Source organism: Schistocerca piceifrons, chromosome X (assembly GCF_021461385.2).
Source record: "Schistocerca piceifrons isolate TAMUIC-IGC-003096 chromosome X, iqSchPice1.1, whole genome shotgun sequence".
In the NCBI taxonomy this organism is placed as follows: Eukaryota; Metazoa; Arthropoda; class Insecta; order Orthoptera; family Acrididae; genus Schistocerca; species Schistocerca piceifrons.
In genome coordinates, this window is record NC_060149.1 from 512,903,279 (window position 1) to 512,916,034 (window position 12,756).

Consider the following 12,756-nt stretch of genomic DNA (forward strand, 5'->3'; position numbering starts at 1 on the left):
CTTACTTGCTTCTGCATTAAAGGATGACATAGAGTGGATGGATTGGTCAGTTGAGATGGAGTTGTAACGAGGTACGATTTAATGGTAGACTGATGATTCATTCTAGAGAGAGGGAGAGAAGGAGGGAGAAGTTGCTGCAGGTCATTTGACCATTTTTTTCCCTTATTTTCCGTCAGGATACGTCTGATGTGTGACATAGCCTGCATTCGAATTGTATACAACCGGTTGTTCTGTGTGGGTCTTAGAAACAGTGTCTATTTGCGATCGTTAACAGTAAACTTCTCGGTCATCAGAGGACTTCCATTTCACATGTGATGAAATGTGACACATTCCTCTAAATGAACGATAATTTATGCGATGTACTCCATTCTCCTGTCGCATCGTACGCGTAAAATCGATACTTCAGTTTCATAACTAAGTTAGCGATAGGTGTATGTGAGACACTACAATCCCCTGTGTATACATCTGCTTGACAGATGTGCTCTTTACATAGTTAGAGGTGGCATGACTTGTAATTTCACATGTCGGATGCCGCTGGTATGCGTTTATCTGTTTCCTTGTAAGAGGTAGTCTCCGTTACTAACGAACATTTTATATAGGACTGATGTGGGCATAGTATAATTGCTGAACTGTGATCAGATGTGGACAGTGGATGCTGTACAATTCTGGAAAGCTATATTGGACATGTATCACACTGAGCCACTGTTTTAAGGAAGAACTGTGCTCGTTTTACGGTTCGATACCATAGTTTATCGTAGAGAAACCTGCAAGAAGGATGTATGTCATATGCTGGAAATATATTCCACAGGACTGATAGGCCGCAAACTCAAGCAACCGAACATTATAGCCTGTTTTAAGTGCGTGTGTTTATGTTCTCTCTTACCAGTACTTTCAAGGCACTGATCCTAGACTCTAGAACAATACTTTACAGTTGATAGCGTAGTTGATTTACGTAAAATGCTTCGAACTCCATCCATCTGGAGCTCCATCACGCATAAAAATCTCCCGTTTCTTGTTCTTCTTAATCGTCTGCTATTACATCACAACACTTTCAAATCTGTTACTATACACCGATGAGGGGTGCTAACCCCCTCGACATTGGTGCATCTGGAGAAATCTTATGTACCTGGATGGGCAAGGACTCGACAACCTCCATTCATTCACGAGACATGGAATGTAGCAGTCTACTTCTGGTCGGTTGCAAATTAAATCAAATAGTTCAAATGGCTCTGAGCACTATGGGACTTAACTTCTGAGGTCATCAGTCCCCTAGAACATAGAACTACCTAAACCTAACTAACCTAAGGACGTCACATACATCCATGCCCGAGGCAGGATTCGAACCTGCGACTGTAGAGGTCGCGCGGTTCCAGAATCTAGCGCCTAGAACCGCTCGGCCACACAGGCCGGCAAATTAAATCAGTAATGGTGCTGCAGAGTGGGTTGGTCAATGACAGTGTAAGGGGGTCTTTCAGTCTCTAATTTTACCCTACAACTGCGAGAATACTCTATGACCCCATCAGCACAGAGACAGATTGTAAATTAAGCACTATGCTCGAGGCGTTAGAAATACGTAAAGCGCTGCGTGGTATACTTTGATGATGTATACATTCGACAATTAACAGTCATTGGACATACTGCACAGTCATCAATCTACATTTGCAATGATACTCGCAAAGAAGAGATGGGGCGGTTTAGCTATGATACTGAAATTGGGAAACATGCTGTTGCAGCATTGCTCAGTGTTGAAATTACAGTAAAACTGCTAAAATTGTTTCCACTATCAACTGTGATGCTTATTATTAGAGTACATCAGTGGTGTCTTTACCACCCCATCCGTCCACTGATATGCTGTTGTTTACCACATAATGATTGACTGACATTGCTTCTTTGAGTTGGAGAAAGTGTTTTTGTGGAGGGATTACAACTTCTGGGGATGGATAGCAATCACGTACATTACTGCAATGTAAAGAATCAGACGAAACGAAATGCAGAGCCATCAGCTATTCCGTCACTGTGACTGATGAGTTTCAATGTAGAAGTCGTCAGTCACTATCGGACAGCAGTTTGGAAACTCTCCACAACGATGACAAACTCTTCCAGTTTCCTTATGTTGTAACTGTCTTTTAATTAAAATCATCCTGTGTGTGTGTGTGGCGCATTATTTAAGCCACAGTAACAACGTGATTTACACCATGCAACATCTAGTTTTCTGCTAGAGGCAATGGATCAGAACTTGTTAATGTCAGTTTAGAACCTGACGCAGACCTCTAAGCCGTGGCGGAAAAACAAAATGCATGGCAGTGTACACAGCATGTTACGGCAGAAGAAAACAATGTTTCAAACTACGACACAGGGTCACAGAAAGTGTCTCTTGCGGCTTACAGTATAGTCTGTTGGATGCGGTCATCCTGCTACAATACAGGTGATGAAACTTTAAACTGGTCTGCGCAGTGGATCAATACCTGTATTTTCAATAGGATCGTCATAAGTGCTCGATGCAAGCATGCATACGGCATTTGTTTTCGATCTATGGGAGGAGAGAGACGCGGTCAAATTCTTGTCGAGTTCCCTATCGGATGAAGTTAGTGGAGTTTTTATAGTTCGTAATTTTTCTCTGGTGGATGGAACAGAATAACAATGATAGAATGTTGGGGTGATAGGTGTGAATGGGCCCTGAGGGACATGGATCTCTGATGTAGTACCTGCATGTTGTTTAGAGAAGCACCGCAATGCAGTAGCAAAATCCACGTCCTTTCCCCAGTTCCCGTTCTGTATTTTATACTATCTCGTGTTGCAGCAGCATGCTTCGTTTCTGTTCAATGGTAAAACCACAGTTTTGTCACAGTAACTCAACTTGGCCTACAGGTTGTAAAAGGTGGTAGATATACCTTTCTCCAACTTGTACTCAGTTCCGACTTACATTGGTACAATCACATGCCCACAGCTACAGGGTCTGTAACATAGAATCTGAGGGGTAGTTTCAAGATGCATAGGGGCTACCTAAAACCATGTTGGAATTTTACTGTAGCAGATATGTTCGAGAAAGGTGGCTCGTTTCGTGATACGAGAGTGCCAGAAATATGATTCACTAGTGGCTGTAATCATTAAAGGACTTCTCCATAGGATCCAATGCAGGTATGTGGTTGAATAGAAAGACTTGATTCCAAATCATAGACATCATTTCTACCGAATGCATAGCACTAGAGATATGAATAGCTAGTGTACATGGCGCAGGATAGAAATTGTATGTTTACTACATTATCACAGTACGTGGTGATACATTGCTGGGTTGGAGATTGGTTTCACACTCCAATATTCAAGCACCTGTCCTCAGTCGCAGAGCAGAGTAATTCAGTAAGAGTCTTTCCCTATTTGATGATCCGTGGGCCACTTTGCAACATTTAATTGGTGGTGCACAATCTGCTGCTTGAATGTAAAGGTATCATGGCTTATGTTCTGACATACATTTGTGGGAAGTAATCAAACTACTATTCACATAAAAACAAAAAACAAAATATGTATGTCTATTCGTAATGAGAGGATAGATTGGACATTGTTAATTGTGATTTCAATGCTTTCAGGAGTATATGCGAAAGTAAGCGGTGACAGATGCAATTCGGAAACAGCTGCACAATACAGCAATGCAAGTGTTCTATTCGACCTGCTATAGTGTACAAACAGGATGGACAATATGGCTGTAACAGTACGTGCCCTCATGGACACCCCTAAGTGTACCCTCGCATTTTCCTTGTTGTTTTATCGATAGTGATGTTGCCGGCCGGAGTGGCCGAGCGGTTAAAGGCGCTATAGTCTGGAACCGCACGACCGCTACGGTCGCAGGTTCGAATCCTGCCTCGGGCATGGATGTGTGTGATGTCCTTAGGTTAGTTAGGTTTAAGTAGTTCTAAGTTCTAGGGGACTTATGACCACAGCAGATGAGTCCCATAGTGCTCAGAGCCATTTGAACCATTTTTGATAGTGATGTTGATTACAGTACACCAACATGCAAATTGTGGTGTCTTTCCGAGCATTACATCCACAGATGCGGTATTCGTTATCACATAGTGCAGGACGTCTGTCGTTTATAGCACTTGTTTGAGAGAATCTTGGCAGGATGCAGCACCTTCCAGAAGCGCTGATTCGAGAACTTTGTCAGATAATTTCCTAGGACTGAGGAGAATCGAGACATATAGCCAGTGTGAGTGTAGGCGTATCATAATTTTTTCGGGCACTGTAAAGATGTAAAAGATGACTGCACTGTTTGTGTAAAAAGTTTATATTTTGCAGTGTAATGTTGCTGTGGCTTATATTGTGGCATGACCAGAGAAAATGAATGTGTGTCCTATCGTGACGAATGTATAGATTCAATGCATTGATTACCACAAGGGTATGAGAGAGATTTTTATGTGGAAAATTATGTGCATTATAGATACTGAGATTTGTTCCAGAACCACAGCTGTCAAGATGAGACATTACCTGTACATCGATCAGTGTCAGACTGCAGCAGTAATCTTAATATTTAATTGTAGTTACACTGGTAAATAGTTCCTGGTTCCCAATTTTCTTGTAAGTCGCATATTTATTTGATGAACTGTAGACAACTTTTGCAGGATTTAACTGTCAGTGCGATGTAGCGATCTGCACAAAATAATTTTAATACTGGAAGTCTCGTCTACAGGAAAAATGGCGGACAGTGATCCCTCACTGGTAGCAGCAGCAGTTTGGCAGGTAAATTCAGTGATGAACAGGCTGCCCCGTTAGGATCACTAGGAACAAAGAATCCTCTGCTATTCTGTGAAACATTGGAACATCTCTCTCTGTGCAGAGCCCACACTGCAGCTACACATCATCGTGCTAGCAATGGTAACTAGTTGAACACGTATTTCGACAGGAGTTTCACGGGTGTCAAGTATGAAACAGATGCCGCTGCCTCATCCTTGTGGGACCCGAACCAACACCATTGCATTGGTTGGCAGCTGACGACTGCATCCACACTTCGCAGGCACTGCTGGTGCACCCAGACTCCGGCATCGGTGTTGGGTGGTTAGATGTGTTTTTTCCTTGCGATCTTTTGTGTAATCTATATTCCATCAATTTCACTAACCAATAGGATGCTGAAAATTAAGAAAAACTATCCCATACATGTGAAGAATATCGATTTAATTAATTTGCATAATTTTTTTATAGCAACGTGGTGCTAGCTGTACAACAGTTAAGGGGAGGGTGTGCTTGAGTGGGTGACATGGAGCAGAATAGGAGGTTAAGTGCAGAACAATTCATGACTTTTCATAATTTTTATGTTAAATGCAGTGCAATGGTTTAAGGGGCTGGCTGACAATGAAGAATGCCCCAGAAATGTCGTTTACAAGCATGTGAAATTCGAAAAGTGTACCAGAAAATGGTGGGAGGACATAACTAATTGCTTAACTTGGTATCAAACGAAGTACAATATTTTAAGGAAATGGGGGTGACATGGAAAACCACTTAACAGAACAATACGTTAAGTGCTGACAAAGGGCCAAAGATGTAAAAAAATGAATGAAAAAGCACCCGTTTGCTTTTGTTGTACAGTATTAGGTTAAGACATCCAGAGTACAGTGGTGAACATTAGGTTACCGGTATGCAATATGTTTGCCCTGTGTAATTACTTCTTACAAGACCTACATGTTTCCAAACAGCAGAGAATGATGAGCAAGTGAAATCCGACCCCAAAAACTGAATTTTGTATAAATAAAAAATATACCCTTGACTTTCCTGTTATGACCTCCTTCCTCTCCACGAATTTCCATGTATTTCATACACTGCCTTGAATCCATTAAAATTGTTTAAATAAACAATATTTGACACATTTTCTAAATAGTTTAAACAATCTTCGATACAGAACAATCGAATTCCCTCAAAATGACCAATCATTTGAATTTTTTTTCGCGCCTGTTTCCAGGAGGGAGGGTGGGAGTGGGGTTTACCAGAGGGGGAAAGATTAAATAATTGATCCGTTTAATTAAGTAGTCAATAAAAGTGATAAGAGTGAGAGGGGTTCTCCAATAACTCAGACCTGAATTTGTACATGTAGCAGCGAGAGGAAAGGGTTGGGTTTGCGTTTCATGGGGGAACAATAGGTTAAGTGCCTGTCAATAAAAAGGTAGGATCCTTTTAGTAGAATAATAGGTTAAGGACCTGACAGTCAAAGGAGAACAATAGGTTAAGTACCTGTCAATCAAAGGAAAACAATGCGTTAAGTACCTGTCAATCAAAGGAAAACTATAGGTTAAGTACCTGTCAATCTAAGTTGAACAATAGGTCTGCCCCTGAGTGCATACATGCTTTTGGTGTAGGCAATGTGCACTAACAAAATTGACTGAAATGAACTTTGTCCCACTACTACTGGAGTGCCACGGCGTCAGGGTTAAGTGGCAATGGAGTCGGACTACATAGCGGATGGGTTTGTGTTCAAAGCTACATTGTGCATTATTTCTTCACAAAATTGTGAACTGTCTTCCTGGTAATTGATGTATGTGTTCGTTGTATTCAGATTTATGTCTGTGTCATGGTATAACGTCCGTTTGCAACAGTGAGGTGTAAGGAAGAGACCTATAGTGAAAGCTGATTCTATGCAACTACTCTATCAGCAGTGGAAAGGAAGGGCTTCCGAATGGGAACCGGGAACATTTGATGACAAGACAAAAAGTCAACTGAATACTCCACCAGAAAACATGTCTGGTGTGTTACGCACGGCATTAGTGACAGTAAGTGTGTCACATGACAGAAATCTCTTATCGACACACTTAGTTCGTACACCTGGTTGGTGAGTGGCCTTGCCCAATTTAGGAGTTTGTATGAATGTGAATGTGATCACTCCCAAAGAAATGATGAAACATAATAGTTTGTGACATAAGCTGCAAAACATGAATGCATCAGCTTCACAATGATGAAGTTTTCCCTGTATTCTATCAAAACATATGTTTCTAACGTTTTCGAAGTTGCATTCCGTTTTGGAAGTTCTGACTCCTGAATTCCTTTTTGTAACATCGTTCACAGCCATTTACTTGTTGTTTTCATTTCTGTGAGGTGTCTATGTGGTATCTCGCCTGCTCTCACTATTCACCACATTTACTTTCCAAGTAATGTATTCTTACCCTGTGACTCATATTCTATAATCAACGTATAGTATGACAATTACCAAGACTACAGAAAGAGAACACACATTTCAGTGACAGGACTGATAGTTGATATTTATATGAAAAAAATAATTTTAAAAAATTGCCATAAAAGAGTATCGAACACTTCTCATTTGCTTGACACTCCTACACTGCGACCACTTAACCACAACACCGTGGCTCCATTTGTGTGCTTGACGTTGTACTTGTTAAGCTTGGACCGTTCACTGTTTCAATTTTGTTATTTTTTCACAGTTCAGTACACCTGCTTCTTGTTTCCATGCTTGATCTCTATTCAGTTTTTGACTGGACCCTGTGCTAACTTCAAAAACTTCGCTTCACCTTTTTTTTTTGTGTTTGCTACTACATATCAGCAGACTCGTCAGCTATGATGCTAAAATTCACTTCGTTCAAAATATCTGCCAACTCCTCTGTGTCAAACTTACCAATCACATTTTTCACAATAATTATGTAGCTTTAGTTCGACCTAAGTTAAATGACTTAGCAATTTCAGGGTCACTATAATTGGTCTCGCAGAGGGCATCTAGTTTAGATTCAAGTCTTAGACTAGAGCAACATTACATCTACATCTACATAGATATTCTGCAAGCCGCCTTACGGTGGATGGTGGAGGGTACTCTGTACTACTACTAGTCATTTCGTGTCCGGTTCCATTCACAAGTAGAGCAAGGGAAAAAGGGCTATCTACATGCCTCCGTATGAGCCCTAATTTCTCGTTTCTTATCTTCATGGTCCTTAAACGCAATGTATGTTGGTGGCAGTTAAGTCGTTCAGCAGTCAACTTCAAATGCCGGCTCTCTAAATTTTCTCAAAATTGTTTCTTGGAAAGAATGTCGCCTTCCCTCCAGAGATTCCCATTTGGGTTCCCAAGCATTTCCGTTACCAATTATATGTTGTTCGAATCTACTGGTAACAAATCGAGCAGCCCATCTCTGAACTGCTTCCTTCAATTGGACCTGGTACATATCCCAAACACTCAAGCAGTGCTCAAGAACAGGTCACACCAGTATCCTATATGTGGTCTCCTTTACGGGTGAACCACTCTCTCCTAAAATGTTCCCAATAAACTGAAGTCGACCATTCGCCTTCCCTACCACAGTTCTCACACGCTCATTCCATCTCCTATCGCTTTGCAACGTTATGCCAAAATATTTAAACGACTTCAGTTCATTGAACAGGACACTATTATTACTGTATTCGAACATCACAGGTTATATCTTCCTACTCGTCTGCATTAACTTATATTTTTCCACATCGAGGGCTAGCTGCCATTCACCACACCATCCGGAAATTTTGTCTAAGTCGTCTTGTATCTTACTACAATCGCACAACTTCGACACCTTACTGTACACCGTGCCATAATCAGCAAACAACCGCAGAATGCTGCCTATTCTGTTCCCCAAATCATTTATGTATGTATAACATTTCTCTGGGGCGCTATTGACGATACCCTTCATTCTATGAACATCAGCCATCGAGGACAACATACTATGTTCTGTAATTTAAGAAGTATCCGTGCCACTCACATATCTCTGAACTTATTCCATATGCTCGTAACTTCGTTAACAGCCTGCAATGGGGCACCATATCAAACGCCTTCCAGAAATCTAGAAATATAGCTTCTGCCTGTTGCCCCTCACCTATAGTTCACAGTATATCATGTGAGAAAAGGGCAAGCTGAGTTTCGTACGAGTGATGCTTTCCAAAATCATGCTAATTCGTGCTCATAAACTTCTTAGTCTCAAGAAAGTGTATTATATTGCAACGGACAATGTCTTCAAGGATTCTGCAGCAAACAGAAGTCAGAGATATTGGTCTGTAATTTTGTGGGTCCGTTCTTTTACCCTTCTTATATACTGCAGTCACCAACGCTTTTTTCCAGTCGCTTTGGACTTTGTGTTGGCCGACAGATTCACGATAAATCCAAGCTAGGTAAGGGGCTAATACGGAAGAGTACTCTTTATAAAATCAAACTAGGATTTCATCCGGATCTGGTGCTTTATTTGCTTTCAAATCTTTCAGTTGTTCCTCTATGCCAGGGATGCTTATTACTATGTCGTCCATACGGTTGTCTGTCCGACAGTCAGATGGCGCTATGTTTGTGCGATTCTCTTGTGTGAACGATTTCTTGAACGTGAAATTTAAAACTTCGGCTTTCGTTTTGCTATCTGCAGCTGCCACACGAGACCGGTCAACAAGGGACTGAATGGAAGCCTTATACCCGGTTGCCAATTTTACATAAGATCAGAGTTTTTTCGGGTTCCCTGCCAGATATTTTGCTAAGGTGTGACGCTGGTAGTTGTTGTATGTTTCGCGCATAGATCTTTTCTCAGATGCACGAACCTGTACTAACTCTCGCTTGTCGTCGTTTGTATTTTCCCTTTTGAACCGAGAGTGCAACAGCCTCCACTTCCTCAGCATCCTCCGAATTTCGTTATTAAACCGTGGTGGGTCTTTTCTATGCTTTATCCATTTACCAGGACATAACTATCTCCACCACTGTTTACAGTCTGCTTAAACTTCGCCCATAATCCCTCTACATCCATCGTACTGGAACTAAGTTATGCCAATTCACCATGCGAGTGACATGCTAATAACGGCTTATCTGCTCTACTAGCAGAAACACTCTCCTAGCCTGATTGACTTATTTATTAACTTTCGCAATCATAGTTGCTATAATGACATCATGATCGCTAATCCCTGCTTCTGTACTGACATTTGGCGTAAACAGGACACTGCCGTATTTCAGCCACTCTCTCTTTTTCTTTCCTGCAGTCAATAGTTGTTGTATTGCTGTACCGAAACAAGGCTCTCTGAATTTGTCCAAACCCAAGATCCTTCTTAAGTATTCAGTGTTCAGCACCTTTTGCATGGCATTTCACCGCCAATAGTTCTGCTATAAAAAGAGAGCCCCATAACACACACAGCGCATGAATAACATCGTATTATCGGATCAGAGCCAACAACGGAATTCCGTTCTTTTCCGTACTTCTGTTTTTTGTGTAGCGGTATTGTTGAGCTTTTGTCCTTTTTTTCTGGATATGCACAGCTTTTTCTCTTGCCCGTTTCCTCACTTATGGAATCACGCATTTTGTTAAACAATAGTTCAGTCCTAATTTCCTACTGTAATACCCGTACAGGAGCTCACGATTAGTAATTGGACTGAAAGTGTGAATACACTAGCGAAAAGCCCGACACGACAGCAAGTGACAATAGTTATTTCTGCCTTAGGTCTGATTGACTCTGTTATTGCAGAGCACGGTTTATATATTATCTCTGGGAATTATTTATATTCATGTCATTTCCCTGTGACAAGCAAGACAACGGAATTGTGTGTTTGGCCGGTATCTTTCAATGTAGTATTATACATCGTACAAGCGTTCAACTAATCGTATGTTCGCAAAATTATCGTACGAGTTGGCAACCTGACTGACAGAGACAAAATGCTACAGCCAACGAGTTAAAATGTTAACTCGTTGGCTGCGACGTTAAACAATAATTTCTCTGGAAGGGGATCAATCTGGCGCTATTTGTGGATGCTGTTGCCGCTATTGCTCGCGCTTCAGTGCAATCGGCATTTAATCAGTCTTGTACTTACATGAGAAAAATAATCGCTGGTATATGTCTACACAATTTTTGTCACTATAATTTATTATTACGATTGACGTAAGTAATTCGTAAATATTTTCTGTTCATGCAGTATTATATGAAACTTATTTAGTTAAGCAGTACTATTAAGGAAACACCACAATGCTAATGCAAAGTTTTGTAAAGCCACTGGGACACAAGTTTTCAGAATTTATTTATTTATTTATTTTTACCCAAATAACGGTACATGCAATCTAAATATTTCCAGGTACAGACTGAAATCAACAAGTTACGAAGCATTGGTCACTTAGAGTTGTAATCCAAAAAGAAAGGCGTAAATTTATCACTGAGAAATTATGTAAGTACATTACTTTCAGTGACACATGTTACTGCAAAAATTCAAAGCTATGAATGATTTTTTTAAAATTTTTCTTCGTAATTTCTCATAACCTATTCTACTACCTAATTCCTGTCATTATTATCGCTAAAAATTTTAGTTTAGGTCTAAGGCACGGAAATTATGGTAACTTTACCCCTATATTGGTATCGAAAAATCTGAGCGAATCCATCTGCTCTTTGTTCCACATTTGTTGTAATTTCATTGAATTGTACTGCATACTTGTGCAGTACTGAAAATTCAAATTATGTGAAGTTAACGATTTTGATGTACAGTATGGTTGTTTATACTGAGCCTCTCAAGATGTCAGAGCCATTGCAGAAATAGAAACTCCAGTTTTTCGATTTATCAAAAAAGTAATACAGAAAATATAATTCCGTTACACCTGTAAATTAAAGTACATCATAAGGCAATGGTTCTGCTTGAGTACATAAACGTTTAAAGAAATGTTGAGGAAAACAGGGGTAGTCTGAAGACTTCTTAAGCGAAGGAAATGACACTGTCATGGCTGCCATTTAAGTTTATAGGAGTTCCTTTAGTGACCCTTCATCGGACTATTTCTTTTACGTACCATAAAGTAATCAATATGGTGCACAAAGTGTACAAATTTGTGAGGAATTTACAAATATAAATGTTTATAAACTGCTAGAGAAACGAATACTGCTGGTAGGGGTAAAAAGAAAATTTCATGAATAGAAGCCATTTTGAAAATTGTAGCGGTCACAATGGAAAGAATCAACAACAACTGAAATGAAAGAAAAACATTTATGTGTAATGACGATCAGCGTCTACACGTAATAATAATAATTCTTTTCCTCCACCTACTTTGCCTGCTGTATATTCTTTCCAGAATATATTTCGCTTCAGTTCTTTTATTCACTACTGTAAAGTGGAATCACTTTGCTCCACTTTTGAACAGTTCTTCAAACAAGTTCATATAATATATAGCAGTTTTGTAAAATAGCCTTTGGAACTGAGGAAAGTTTATTCTAGAGCAACGTAAAAACCATCTAGTAACATAGAAAGACATCCATATAGAAAGACGTCCAAGATTAGCTTTTGAAATTCTATAACGTTTTAAAAGTTGGAGTAAAGTAGTCCCTGCGTTGGGTTTCTTTGCTCTGCATATTATTAACATTGTTGTACGATTGTGTAATAGCTTGGGGCAATATTACGCTTTTTAAAATTCATTTTTCTACCTTATAGGACCATAGTAAACCACCATTGACGACAACCATGAATGTATATTGTTCTACAGATGAATAAATAAATCAATCAATCATTGGTGGTGTAGTTTTTCTTATGAAAGGGAAAACATAATAAAAAAGCAGTGTAGTGCAACTTTTTCATTCAATATTTAAAAATGGTAACTAATGTAAACAGAATTTAATGTTGTTTTGCTAACAAACAAGAGGCCAGTGTTTCATTAGGTATCGGTATGTCAAAATGTCAGTAACTACATCTGGAAAACATTTTGCATAAATTCATCACCATACCGCTTTCATTTAAACATTTTGAAAGGTTTATACCTTCAATTAAATTCTCCTATATGTGAAAAAGTATATCTTTATTTACAGGTAATTTCTAATT

At 39.7% G+C, this 12,756-nt stretch overlaps 1 non-coding gene across 1 annotated transcript; it reads right to left on the reverse strand.

Annotated features, from left to right (window-relative positions):
- Positions 1–1,323: 1,323 nt before the first annotated feature.
- Positions 1,324–1,407, reverse strand: Trnaq-cug. The gene is given in 2 exon segments: positions 1,324–1,358; positions 1,370–1,407. It is a non-coding gene; the product is annotated as a tRNA-Gln (tRNA).
- Positions 1,408–12,756: the final 11,349 nt, after the last annotated feature.